Raw genomic sequence first — 13,680 nt, 5'->3', positions numbered from 1 at the left:
GGGGTTTTCCTGAGTTCTCATTCTTCTGTAACTCTTTGTGCAGTGCTCTGAAATGTCCTGTCTGTGGCTGATTCCAGGTACTCGATTTGGCCCCTGCCTCTGAAATGCCATCCCCTCCTATGTGGTTTGTTTTTATGTAGCCCCAGGTCACGGAAATCCTGAGGTGAAATCTGATATTTTTTTAAAAAGGTATAGCTCATTCTTTTATGAGACTGCTAATAATGTTCAGCCTTGACAGGGTTAAAAGGCAACATCCATTTCCCCATTATCTTGTTTAAAAAGTGCCTTTTTTAAAGTCCATATGGCGACTTCCTTTCGACCTGCTTTCCCATCCTCGTCTCTTTGTCAGGGCTGTCACTTATAAAGAATCACTTGACTTACAATAACAAGTTCAAAAGAAGACAGAATATAATCAGTTGATCCACGAAGAATTGAAATAAAGAACACCCCCACTGCTCCAGTTATCATTCCCATAGAGATAGTGATATTATTGATGTGATTGCTATGCTAATTTCTATAGAAAAAACTTGTATTTTGGAATTTGTTCAAAGAGAATTTCAGACACATCAAATTGGAAAATGCAGAGTGAATTCCTAAACTTTTTCGTATAGGCATGGGAATCTTTTTTTTTTTTTTTTTTTTTTTTTTTTTTTTTTTTTTTTTTTTTAAAAGACGTTGAATAGCTCTGAACAACTATTTATAAACTTCACTTCAAATACCAGTTGGAAAAATGTCGCTAATTTTTCAGTTATTATAGAAAGTTAATTCACTGTAGTTCTAGGGAAAAAAAAAAGTCCTGTTGTACTTCTAGGGTTATTAATATCGCCCCCATAACCTGCAGGAGTGGGATTGGACTGCAGACTCCAGAAACAGAGGCTAGGGATTATAAAAGATGGGCACATTTAAGTCCAGTGTTTAGGAAGAGCTAATTAATCCATACCCCTTCCTATGCAATTCCATAGTCCCTCTGGGAATTGCCACAAACATAAACTTTTTTTTTTTTTTTTTTTTTTTTTTTCTCATGGACTCCTATTTTAACTAGACGGTTTCAGCTTGTGATGTTATGCTTTTTATGTAGTAAACTGATTTAAAATGTATGCCAGTCATCTTCAGGGAACTCATTTCAGTCAAGATGAAACTAGTCTTACCTGAATCAATGTTTTAAGTGTCCCTGTGGCTCGGCATTTTGAATAATCAATCTGTCTCCATCGCTTCTTAATCATGCGCATCACAGTCTTTTTTATTTGTCAACCCTTTCGGATCCTGGCTTTTTGTTATTAACATGCCCCTAATGTCACATGCAAGCCTTTTCTTTAAAACAAGCTGCTCATTGGTGTATTTTGATACTTTTTATTATTACTAAATCTTTTTTCCCATAATTACACCACAATCATTATATAATCCCATAACAAAGAGTCTATTGAGGCACCATGCTTTTGTCAACTATGGGACACAGAATCCATAATTGCATTATTCAGCTTCTCCCCCCCCCCCTCCTGCTTTGTAGAAACACAACCTATTTCACCAGTCACATTTGCACCTTGTTTGCTTGGTTATATATTATTTACTAAATCGTTGCCCTGCGGATAAACCGTGTAAAGTTGCTTTAAAAAAGTTATTTGTTTGATAATTAAGTCCTGAAAACCCATCGTTTAATGATTATTCCGAACCCATAAGGCAGAGAACCTCCATGACGTTTTTCTCTAAGTTTAATTACCGTATGCTAATTTCCTTGCCTACTACGTGATTAATTAAAATCATATTTTCATAATCATTTGGCACTAGTATTGTTTTAGAATTATCATGATCCCCTAAATAGTGTATGTAAATAAAGTCGGCTCTAATGGAAAGAATCAAAATGCAACGCTGAGGACCTTTATGTGTTTGTATGCATGCGATTGGCAACATAACTGGCTTATTTACATTAAATACGCCACAAGGTTACAGTGCAGATCAACGTCACTTTATCGCTGATTACTTCTCTTAAACGCCGGAGCGGTGACTGATGCTCCGGTCCCCCTGTCCGCCAAGGTTTCCCCGGGAGTTTTTTTTTCTTTCTTTCTTTTTTTTTTTTTTTTTTTTTTTTTTGGAGAAACAGACTTTGCATAGTTTCGGGAGCAGGTAAGAAGGGCGCTTTGTGGATCCCGGCGCTGCCCCCGGGGGCTCGGCGGGGTTTGCGGGGCGCGGGCAGGGGCGGCGGGGCGCGGGCGCGGGGACTGCGCGGGCGCGGGGGCTGCGCGGGGCGCGGGCAGCGGCGCTGGCCGGGGGGCTGCGGAGCGGCGCGGGCTCCTCGGGGTGTTTACACGCGCTCAAGGTCACGACCAAGCTGCGCCGTGTTAAATGGTTTCTTAGTTGCTAGACAGGGAGAAAAAATGGACGATCACAGACCATTCTTTGTAGATTATTATATCAAGGGTTCAGCTTTTGGCTCATCAAAGCTAAATGCCGCAAGACCTATCTAGTTGCTGTGAATTATGCCAAGACGACAATGGAGTGCTTTTTTAATGGTACAATGCATTTCACCTACCAGATAGGGGGAGTCCACGCTGAGAGATGGGGATGTCTTGTGATGTTGGGTGATCAGTATCAATGAAGGGGGTTATTCTGAAAAGAGACAGATTAAAATAAAGCGCTCTTTGCTCGGGATGTGCTGGAAGCAGTTGGGAGGGCTACCCGGAGCGGGCGGCCGCGGCAGCCCCGCGCCGCACTTTTCCCCCTCCGCACAAGAAAATGATCAAGTCAATCATGTGGACATGCTTCATTATTCATTGAACACAATCTTTTACAACGCTCCGTTTACGTGCGGGAGTTTCTTCTACGCTTTGCTTTAAATTTTAAGGTAAGAAAGACAAAGGTAAAAAGGGGGTTTTTGAGGATCCGGGAGGCTCCCGTGAGCCATCAAAGAGGCTCCAAAGTCAGTCCGGAGTATGTTTTTGTTTTTTATTTCTTTTTAATCATCGCAATGGGGCCTGCGTTTTCCACCGTGATTAAAAAAATACAGTATAATTAAATATCCATAGCAGTGACGTTTGCAAGCAGGGCTGTCAGGGGAAAAGCAGAAAATAATGAAAGGAGCGGAGAAGCCATTGAATGGCGCTATAGAACTTAGCCTGAAGAAAACCCTACGTTTTTCCTCTTTCTCTCTCGTTTCTTTTAAAACCGTTACTTTACAAAAAAGGAGCGGGCGGGCGAGGCGAGGGGAGGCGAGTGCCGGCGGCGGCCGCGGCGCTGCCCGGGGGCCGCCCGCCGCCGGCCCCAGCCCGCACCGACCCTGCCCTTAACTTGCCCAGAAACTTTTTGTTTTAAAGGGTTGCTGCGGAGCAAACTTTGCTGAAGTGACTTTAAACGCGGGCCCCCTTTTCTTCCCTCCCTCCCCCGTTAGGATCCCGGCTAATCGTGGTGTAATTTGTAAACTCCCCCCTCTTTTTTTTTTTTTTTTTCTTTTTTTTCTTTTTCTTTTTTTTTTTTTTAAATCAAAGTTAGCTGATGCATACCATGTGTCAAACTTGTGAGATTCAAGTGCCTAAGAGACCTGCCATTTTGTGCTCTAATCGACCTCTTATGAATAGGAGCCGTGCATAATGCTGCGAGGAGCGTTGTGACATTCAAGTAGGCACTAAATGTCAGGCCAGGTCTCAGCCCTTTCGGGGGGAGCGGAGCGCGCCCGGCGGCGCCGCGGGGAGCGGGGAGGCACCTGCCAGCCCGCCGCCGGGGCTTTTGTCAGCGCCCGGAGAAAGTAACAGGTTAAGGAGGAAACTTAAATGGCAATCCCCGGCGGGGATGGGGGGGGGAGCATCACCTTGCCGGCGGCGCGCCGTGCGCGGAGGGCCGCGGGGGCGCCGCTGCCTGCGCGGGGCAGCGGCCTCGCTCTCCGGCGCGGGGGATGCGCGGGGCTGCGCGGCCGGGAGGCGGGGGGCGGGAGGCAGCGGGCCGGCGGCGGGATTAGCGGGATGGTGGGGAGGAAGGAGAGATTCTTTGAGGCTGTGTAGGAAAGAATCCAGATTTTAATGCGCCCATCTGTTGCAGTTTTGCAAATAATTAATATATATGTGTGTATTTGTGTGTGTGTATGTGTGAGAGAGAGAGGGGCTGGGGGGAGCGCTGCCGCCGGTGAACTTCAACGCAAAATAAAAGGTCGTGAAGATTTATGCTGTTCATCGGAGGGTCCGCGGCTCCCGCGGGGCGGCTCGCACGGGCTCCATCCAAAAAGTTAGTTGCCGGCGTGCCCCGGCGCGGCGGCGGGGCCGGGGGCACGGTGCGGCCGCGGGTGCCGGCGCCCGGGGCGGGCGCGGCGGGGAGGGCTCCGGCCGCCGCCTGCCTGCGCGGCGGGCATTGTTTCGGGGTGCGTGCGGCGGATGTGGCCGCGTCTGATACAGTGTCGAGGCGGGGGACGTGATTTGTCAGATCCCTCGGCTGGCACTCGAGCGGCCGCCGGGCCGGGCAGCGGCGGTGCGGGGCGCGGTGCGGGGCGCGGCGCTCCGCGGGCGCGGGGCAGGGGCGGGCGCGGGGCGCGGCTGCCCGGCCGCCCGCGGCGGGAGCGCTCTGCGGGGCCGTGCATTCCCTCGCCGCCCCCCGCCCCCCCGTGCAGTTTAAAATAAATCCAACAGGGGCCGTGTTTGCTGAGCTGATGTGCCCGGCTGATACAGATAGCGGCGGCGAGCCGCCCGCTTCTGTGGAAAAAGACTATTTTAAGTGTCATAATTAAGTTTAGAAGCCTTGTTTGGGCTCATTCACTGCTCGAAATAAAAAGGACTGTCTGCTTTTAGACCCTTTCTGAAGGGGTTGGCTAAGCGCCTCTGCACGTTCGCTTGGAGAAGAATGTTTTCTTTTCTAGTTTAATATTAGAAACTATATTTTTACTTGTTTAAACCGGATTTGATTATTCCTGTGGAGATTTTTTTTTTTTTCTCTCCCCCCCTTCCTATCGCTCAAATCTTTGTTCATTGTTCATTGACTGTGGAAGGCTGCTTAAATGTACGGAGAGAGGGGGGAGGCCCCCTCGGTGGTTTGATGTTGAAATAGTAAACCTGAATGAGGAGGGTGGCTGGAAAAGTGGACATTGCAGCTTTAATTAACTTCAAGATGCTTCAGCGAGGACCAGAGCGTAGTAGTGACGTTGCCTCATAAATCTGTCCAGTACAGTGCGTTGCATTGAACTATTACAGTATCACCATCATATTGAATATTCACTACCTATCCGGGAGCAGATTTGCATAATTGGATCTTTTTTAAATGAAACTTGTTTGCAAAAACCCAAACAAAACCAAAAAAAAAAACAAACCAAAAGCCCAAGTGAAAACCGCGGCGATCTGCATGATTATAAAGGGTTCAAACATATCCGAAAAGTAAGTGACCTGCATAAGTACATCAATAGGTTAAGTGCAAATAAGATGAGAAGTGCTTCTGAAAGCTGTACATTCCCTATGTGGTCTCTTGGGTTATTTCTCAATAGCGGGATTTTTTTGTAGCCTCAGGGATTTTAGGTTTTCTGTCTGCTTTCATAACTTTTTCCCTCTCAGTTGTTATGCAAGGTGAGGCTTTTGTACCATGCCTGTGTACCTGTAGTGATATTTTTAAAGAAAATAGATTAACAGTTTGTAACTTGTGCTGTTTGACTTGTATAATTATGGCTACTGTGGAAGGGAAATGTGTATTGCTGTTATATTTCTGGTCATTGAATAGATCATCACTATATATGTCAGAATATTCAAAGGTTGTTTGTGTATGTGTTTGTGTATGCTTAAATATCGGCTAAGTTATCTAAGCTGCTACTTCTTAAATCAGAGAGGCAACTAGCTTTTTAATGTATGTGTGCCCACCCCCCCTCCCCCCTTCCCCCCCAGTTTGATGGAGGATGACCGAAGTGATTTAAAATACCAGCAATTTTTTAGAGTGAATTTGTAGCTTCTGTGTAAACCCCATCCCCTCCTAACCGAGTGGCTGGCTTGCAATATTGCAGTTTTGGGTCGGGCAGGTTTAGAAGTGTTTTGTAAAATCAGATGCTGGGGTTTCAGATGCTGCTAGGGAAAGTTGTGGAGGGAAGGCAGCTGGGAGCTGGAAGTTGCCTGGTGGGGAAGGGGAGCAGCCCTCGGTGGGGCGAGCCGGGCAGGAGTGCAAAGTCTGCGTGCAGCCCAAGCCTTGCCCCGGCTCTCCCCCCTCGCCGAAGGCTGCTTTAGTTATGATGTCATTCTGATAGTGGAGAGCAAATGTCTCCTGATTCTACCATTAAACGCCTGGCTGATTTGCCTGATAATGATAGCATTGACGTCCTGCTCCTTGACAAATGCAAGCCCTATGAGCCCTATGAATTAACTTTTTCCCATAGCTGGGAGCCAGCTAGCTTTACGACTCATGAATGTAGCAGCACTTCTTTGACAGATTACTTTGAACCTCTTCAATTCTGCAACAAACCCCCTACTCTAAACACCACTTCTGTTAGGCTGCTAGCAGACGCCTGGACAGTTTGGGCCTGATTTGCTGGGCTGCTGAGCATTCATCACTTCCACTGACTTCAGATGGAGTTGTGGGTGCTCAGCAGCTTTGAAAATCAGGCCCTGTGTTCAGTCAACAGATGATGCATTTTTTTGGCTTGTTTGGTTTTGATTTTTTTTTTTTGTTATTGTTTTTTAAGTTAGACAGTTAAAGAGGGCTCTATGATTTCTAGTCATTATAAAAATATTTGTAAATAGCTTGAGTTGTTTGTCGTAGTCTGGTCTGTTTTACCCTTTCTGTTATGCTTTTTTTAAAAAAAATATTTTCAATTAATCTTCTAGTAGATGTGCTGTTAATCTTCATTAGAAAAGAATCATAAATGAGTTGTTTAAAGTTTTCGGAATGTTGTAGCAGAAAAATGTTTCCAGTTTGGTACCAAGTGCTGAGAGATTCGACTGCTGTTTCAGAACGTGCACTAGAAGAGAGTCTCGGTACAGTTGCTAAACCCTGCGACTGGGTGCACTTTCTCATGTCTGCTCTGTCTTCAGATTTTGCTCCTGACTCTGAATTTCTATCCCTGCAGGTAAATGAGATTTAATATGATGGGGTTTTTTAAAGTGCCAGTGACTTAAACTTTGTTTTCGTGTGCTGTTCTGATGATGACAATTAACAACTGCAGATGTAAGAAAGGTCAGCTTCTCTGTTACTTTTGCAGGGAATGAACGTGAAGTATTTGCAGGCTAAAGCTGTGTTTTGCAAATGATTTCCTGAAGATACAAGTTGCTGCGATGGAAACACTGTATTAAAACTCTTTTGATAAATTGACTATGTCTTTATTAATGGAAAAGAAGAAAAAAAGAATTGTTCTTTGGGCTTTTTGACTTCTGAACATATTTAAGCTCTAATAATCAGCAAGTTGTCTGGCACTGTCTTCACTGTAGGCTTTTATATAATGAAGAGGCTGATTGTCATATTTTTGTCCATGCCAGAGGCCAATAACCCAACCCATTCATTATCAGAAGAGAGTAGCCTGTAAGTTGCAACATCAGTACCAGTGTTTTGCTTGCAGCAATGAAGACAGTGCTGAGATCAGAAATTGTGATCTTCAGTACAGAAAGCTGACACATTAGGTTGTTTACCCACTATGGAGCCTTAGGTGACCAAAGAGATTTGCATTGGAACAGATGTAGAAAAATCCACTAGTCCATTAAAATGGGCTGTGCTTATTCCCTGGGAAGTACAAGTTTCATCAAGTGTAGGGAAATCAGTAAGAAGTAATTTTTCCAAATGTTGATTTTTGCTTAAAGTTGACTTTGAATTGCACAGGTGTTTTTAGAGTGCCTTGACTAAAAAAAAAAAAAAAAAAAAAGAAAAAAAAAGAAAAAAAGAAGACATGATTTATATGAATTTTATGAAAATGGAAACCAAAGCCATAGATAGATTTATTTTTCTAGTTTAAGTGTGGACAATTAAAGACTTTTAATCTTCTGATTTAGTGCACTTCAGTAAGATTGTAAGCAAATCTAAATTTTAATCTCTGCATTTCTCTCAAGATACCTGAAGAGATGTATATTGGCTCTTCAAAATGCTAAAACCAGAATGATCTTAAAAAGCTATTTTTCTGTCCTCTCTTTCATACCTTGCATTTCCCTGACTTGCAAACAATTTGGATTCAGGGAAAGACAACACAGATGAAAAAATAGAACGCATACTTTCTTTTATAGAAACCTGAATAAACTTATTTCTGTCAACTGTAGATGGAAATCCAAATTTCTCTAGTGAAGAAACTCCAGGCACAGATATTCGTGGAAGAGGAAAAAAACAGGATGAGCTACTGAAAGAAAATATGTAGAAGTAAAATAATTCTGATGCTTAACTGGCTGATCTCAGGGTTATTGTACAGCTGTGTGGCTCTAACTTCCAGTTGTGTGGCTGAATACGGAGGATGAACTTTCTGGGACCAAGGCACCGATCAGAATGTGCCCTTGGCTGGAAACAAGGGAAAATTGCAGTGATCCGATCGACGTTTAACGTGAAATAACCGAGGAGTGTCTGTCGGAATCGGAGTGGATCACGATAACTGCTATGACATTTTCACTCATATTGGCAGGTTAAGCAATGAAGCCAAGCACTGAGGGAGAGATTTGAAGCATCTTTTCAGGGACAGCAGAGATCCAGTTCAGGAAAGAGGCAGTGGAATAGGGTAGCAAGGGAGGATTTGGGTTGCCTCTGCCCAACTGCACCAAAGCTGTCAATAAATATGCTCCCAGAAGTAGGATTCTCCCAGTATTCTGAATTTGGCACCTTTCCCTTAAATTTAAATTTGATCTAATTTTCAGGTGCATCTTACTAGATAACCAGATGCATCAAAAAGGCAAAAGATTTATAGAGGAGTAATTATAATTAGCCTAGTTGTCTGTGTTTTCTAAAAATTGTAAGATGGGTCCTTGAAAGTATTTTGAAGTCACTGTTTTTTACAGGTCTTAATCTAAATAATCCATGTGAGATTGTTTTCTAAAGAGATGGGTTCGTCGGGTCAAGTTGAACTATATTAAAGACAAACAATTTTGTTATAATCTGACTGTCTTTTAAACACAGATGAGGAAAACAGAACTAAAATAGCCACAGGAGCCTCAATATCTGATCTTTCCTCCATTGTGCATTGCAGTATATGAGCAGACTCACATAACCAAAAGCAGAATTAGGTAATTCTTTACAAGTATTTGCCGTGTTATGAAAAAAGGAATGCTGCCGATCCTGCTAGGACATTAACAGACAGATCTGCAGGTAGCAGTGCCTGAAAATAATGATGATGGCTTCAATCCCATGGCGTAGTGCAAGCAACAGAGCTTCTTCGAACCAGCAGCTCGTTTTTCTTGCATTAGTGTTGAACTGTCCAGCTGCAGGAATCTCGGGCTCCCAGAGGGAGCCAGTGCTTGCCAGGAGGGTGGGAGCTGGTGAAGATTAGGCAGCGGTTATCCCAAGCGAGTACCACAGTGCCAGGAAAAGGATGCTTGGGAAAATTTGGCCCTGTTTCAGTTTTGTGAAGAGGAGAAGACAGAAAGGGAAAGAAAAAAGAGAGTATGAGCTGACTTTCACTCCCAAGAGGGATGCAGGGGAGGATGGTGGCAGAGGCCACTACGGGACCACCTGTGGCTGCTACTCTGCCTTGGGACAGCCTGGGGTGTCCTGGGGAACTTTCCTTGTCATCAGCCTTAGGAATGTCAGGGTGCTGTGGTGCAAAGAGGCACATGGCTGTCCTGATTCTTCCCGTGATGATAAGCTTGTTTCAGCCTTTATGTGAATTTCATTATAGTTTCTTTACATTACCTTTTTTTTTAATTATTATTTTTTTTGTAATAAGTGCTGTTAGAAACTTTTCTCCTTTTTTTTTTTTTTTAATGCCTTTGGGATATTCTGCTGCAGTCAGCTGTGGTTCTTTGTGAGGAGGATGGGAGCCCTGTTGAGCTCATCAATGATACAAAGGGGTTGCTATCAAGTACCACAGTCTACTTGGTCACAACAGGGCTATGTGTCGTGCTTCCTTCATAGTCCTGGCCCCTGCTGATCTGGGAATTAGCCCTGGTTGCCCATGTCATAGCACTGTGTTAGGCTGCCATCCTGGCATTAAATTTATTTTTCTAAATGATGGCATGCAGTATTAATGTTGTTTTATTCCACTCTCATAAGCAAGCCTCCATAGATTTTGCAGATGTTGTTACCATCAGTTTCATTACTGGAATACCGATGGTAGATATAGATGTAGATAGATGCAGGTCTCTTTAATCTAAAATTTAGAGAAACATAGGTAAATAGGAAATTCAGGCAGAATAACTTCATGCAAAGGACATATGGAATAAATTATCAGCAAGGGAAGGATAAATGAGTTCAAGTGAAGCCTAGGTTTGTTTCTTGAGAAAGAGCATGTGAGAGCTTGGGTGAAGAAAGCAAGGAGGTGTAAAGTCAGGTTTCTATTAACTAATGCTAACGTGGTGGGCTGGATGTTCCTCTCCTAACATTTCTTTTGATAGCTTTGTATGGATAAGCTACATTTAATTTTCACGTATGTTTCCTACCACTTGTTCCCTAGGTCTCGTTTCTTCAGGGGTCCTCGGAAATCTTAAAACATAGGATAGTGCAACATTTTAGTTCTGATAACAGTTTTACTCGAGGGAATGATGTGACAGTGAAGCGTTGATCAAGTGAATTAGGGAGAAACCTTTTCTTCTCTGGCATTAGTTTTTAATTAACAGGAGGAATAGAAATCGCCTTCTACTCTGGTGGCCAAGTATTTTCAATAGGTGTGTGCCCTAATTCAATCATTTCAAAATACGACATGATATAATCTTTTTTTAAAATACCTTTATTTCTCCAAGGTTTGCATGAACACTGTTACGGGTTCCAGTCTATACCAGGACATCTGAGGTATTGAATGTTGAGGGTTGACTCAATGTTGGAAAGCAGCGCTAGTTTTGAAATTGCTGCTTCAAGTAACTTTTGCCTTCATTTTGTTGGAATACATTTTGAGGAAAATTATCAATCTCTCTTCTCACAGGAAAGTGCATAAAGTTTAGCAAAAGTTTTATTGATTTTGATTTGATTTCTAGGATCCAATTCTGCTTTTGTTATTTCAGTCTGGGTATGACTGAGTGGATAAAACTTCCCTTCCTTACCTGGTGAAATTCATGTGATTCTTAATTTCACTGTAAGTACAATGTGCAACTCCACTGTTTCCTGAATAAACTTCTTTTCCTTTCATCATTTCACGTACAGAAAGGAATCCTACTTTTTGAGTTAAAAAATGCAAAGATTATAGGCAACCCAAAACTGAATCGTGAAATAAAATGACTATTTATTACCTTTTTAAAGTAACTGCTCTTCATTGATTCGTTGAGATTTTGCCATAGGAGTATCATTCCTCCTTATAAAATAACCAGTAGAAGTTAGCCCAGTATCATTATTAACACCATAACACGGTCTAAAAAACCTGCACTGCTCCAACTTCTCCCTCCTTTGGATTTTACCATAAAATGCCTCTTAGAATAGATCAGCTATTTTGAAATATTCTTTACTGTTTTAAAAATCAAACATTCAAGCGTCTTTCCATTTTTTTTTTTTTTGCTTGAACACACAAAGCTATATGCCTGTGCCTGCATAAATGGACATGCTATGAGATAAATGAGCAATAGGAAACCCACAACAACTTTTGGATTAGAATTTCAATCTTTTGTTTGTTTGGTTGTATCTTTGGCATGCTAAGGGCTTTCCAAATATAGGAGTATAGTTTCTGGCCAGAACTAGCTGCCATTTTCTTATTGCAGTTGAAAAATGCCAGTTCATTAGTTTGCATCAACATGCTGCATCTTTGAAGGATTTCTCAGGTCCACAATTGAATTTCTGCTCAAAATGAAAGAGTTGCATCTCTGCACTTCATTATGAACTGGTGATTATGGAATGCACCTGGGTCACTGGAGAGTTGGATTCAGATCGTTCCTCTCTATCTGATTTGAATCAGCTTTTTCAAATCAAGTTTCTCATATCCCAGGTGAGTGCTTTAAAAACACACTTTGGCTCTTCTTTTTAAGTTCCTGCTTCGGGCTATTCCAATTTAAATAATCATTTAATTATTCAGAGGGTCAGAAGAGAACTGACTCTTGGCTTGAGTACTCCAGTGTGATGTGAGAGACTGAATCCAACTGGTTTCTCTTGCAGAGGCTTGAAGCCTGTACTCCTGAGTGTGACATGGGGAGAGCAGTCTCATATTCTTACTGTTCTCTTGCGGGCTTTTAGTTTTGAAAAACTGCAAAAGGTATCAGGTTAGTCCCAGGGGACAACAAAAGGAAACTCTAAAATCCTCAAAGTATTTGTGATACCGAAAGATTCTTTCTTGCATAGTTCACAATTCAGCTCTTATAAAAGTCAGTTGGTGATGGAGTGCATCTTTACAATCCAAAATTTTTCATCTCGAAATGGAATTTTGTTGCCGTTATTTTTGTTTGCTGGATTATGTTTTTGAACACCATATTCTCACATGCCCCTGAACACTGAGTGAGTAGCTCTAGAAGGTGTAATGGGTGAAACATTAACCCTTTCTCCTGGTACCGCTTTGGACCTTGTGCAGCAGAGTGCTTGCTGTGGATGGCTCTCTGGGAGTACTGGGAGGAGGAAAGAAACGCAGTGTGAATGCCAACAAATGCCTGAGAGATGCAAGGGATACTGCACTTGTTCCTTCTTGCAGGAAGAACCTCCTCTGAGGTGTTCAAGATCTATGAAACTGGCAGATTTCTCTGTCAGGATCTCTTAAGGAGCAGAAAAGAAATGTCTTAATCTCTAAAAGGGGAATCCACAAAGGAAGGAAATCCTTCTTTTCTTAGAGATAGAAATACTCATTTTGATAGCTCCTGCCTCCTCTGTCTTTCATTCTTAACTTGTCTGGCAGCACAACTCTGGCAGAATCCATGCTGTATTGGTTGGTTCCCCTCCTGGCTGCTCTGCAACAGTGATGGATGGGAGCCAAGGGAATAAATATAGCTCTGAGTTCCAGTAGTAACCCCCTGCCACACTTCTACACAGAAACTGGGAGGTCACGGGGGGAGAGACAATGGGCAGGCTCAGGTCTGACTTCAGCAGAGAGGGTGTTTCTGTGCTCCCTGAGGAAGGGGAAAGGTGCTGCAGAAACCCACTCCTGCCTTTGTTTCCATGCAGAACTGGAGGGATCTGTCGATCTATTTAAAAAGCATTACCATTGGCTGTGCAGTTTCCATGTGAGTTTATTAAATGTGGACATTTTTTATATGTAAAAATAACTTCACCATTTTGTTATTTCCTTTTACGTATTTCACTCCGGTTGGAAAAATGAAATCAATCCAGTCAGCTTTTCATCAGTTTCTCTTTGGCTGTCATGCAGTTGCACAATGCTGCAGTGCTTGGCTAGCAAAAATGTTTACAACGAAAAATTGTTTTCAATGGGATTAAAAAAAGAACCATGGAAACATTTTTATTGGTCTTCAATTCTTGTGCAGCTTGGATTTTTACAAGATCTAAAGTACATCAATGGTGTGGCTCCAATTTGATTTTAAGATTATACTCTATTTTTATATATACTTGCAAGGTATAGACAAGATACTGCTACTACCCTCTGTCACAAAGTACAAAAAATTCTAGCCTATTTCTTAGCACCTGGTTCAAAGTCCACGGAACTTGTGAGCGCCTTGCAGTTGACTCTCAAGGGTTTGGGGTCAGACCTTC

At 42.8% G+C, this 13,680-nt stretch overlaps 1 protein-coding gene across 5 annotated transcripts in view; it reads left to right on the top strand.

Moving 5' to 3' along the window:
• Window positions 1-2,560: 2,560 nt before the first annotated feature.
• The window catches only part of ZNF536 (zinc finger protein 536), a 345,885-nt gene continuing 334,765 nt past the window's right edge, over window positions 2,561-13,680 (top strand). For all 5 annotated transcript variants that reach the window (XM_066195030.1, XM_066195029.1, XM_066195027.1 and 2 more), the window contains exon 1: window positions 2,561-2,839. The gene's annotated coding sequence lies outside the window, so the exon portion shown is untranslated. The remainder of the gene's footprint in view (window positions 2,840-13,680) is intronic.

The sequence above is a fragment of the Chamaea fasciata genome, unplaced genomic scaffold, assembly GCF_029207755.1.
Source record: "Chamaea fasciata isolate MVZ Bird 193981 ecotype frontalis unplaced genomic scaffold, bChaFas1.0.hap1 SCAF_12, whole genome shotgun sequence".
NCBI lineage: Eukaryota > Metazoa > Chordata > Aves > Passeriformes > Sylviidae > Chamaea > Chamaea fasciata.
This window is presented reverse-complemented; position numbering and strand designations above follow the sequence as displayed.